The sequence below is a fragment of the Myotis davidii genome, unplaced genomic scaffold (assembly GCF_000327345.1).
Source record: "Myotis davidii unplaced genomic scaffold, ASM32734v1 scaffold147, whole genome shotgun sequence".
NCBI lineage: Eukaryota > Metazoa > Chordata > Mammalia > Chiroptera > Vespertilionidae > Myotis > Myotis davidii.
In genome coordinates, this window is record NW_006383010.1 from 596,123 (window position 1) to 597,019 (window position 897).

Here is an 897-nt window from a genome sequence, read left to right on the forward strand (position 1 = left end):
AATGACAAAATAAGTAATTATTGAAAAACAGAGAATTTCATAAATGTTGGATTGAATGTATATGCAGAATATGCATGTTGGGGGGGGGCAGGGGAGGAAAGAACCCCTTTGCTTAAATTTATGAATTCAGAGAAGTACAAAAGTTGCAGCCTGCCTGAGCCTGCATACCTGAGAATTGGCTATGGAGAGATGAGATTGATGGTTCTAATGTTGCCAGAAGTGGCAAACATGGGGAAAAAGAGGTGAGTACATCAGAGCAATGTGACAGGGTGTCAACACTGGGAAGGGGCTTCCTGTGGAAAATGCAGGAAATTTCACTGGGACGGGGTGCCCTGGAGCTTCCTTAGCAGAGCATCCTGATGAACATGACTGGCCAGCGAGGGGGAAGGCTCCTGCAGGCTTTCCCGGTCTTCACCTTCCCCCTCTTCCCTTCTTTGTCCTCATCAGAAGAGCAGGCGCAGAGCAGCCAGAGACCCGCACTTCACCTCCTCAGGCTGAGCTACCAAAGGGAGGAAAACTTTGAGATAGACGTGAGATTCAAGTTTTAAAATAGAGTGAAGTGAGTCTGTTTAAAAAAATAATGTTTAAACTTTATTGTTGTATTACCTAGGCCCTCCTTTCCCCCCATTAACCCCTTCCAACTGCTCTTGCACCTCCCCCCCCAGACTTTCATCACCCTATTGTCTGTGTCCACGGGTTATGCACATATGCATACAAGTTCTTTGCTTGATCACTTTCAAGTGTCTTTTTAAAATGGCGTTTATTTTTCTTTGATGATATATTTCAACTCACATTTTATATTTTCTGAATGAGTAATCTTGGAGGTAAATGCCCTTTATAAGTATGGATGACAGGCAGTTGAATAGACGAAACTTCTAAAGACACCATTTTGTACAT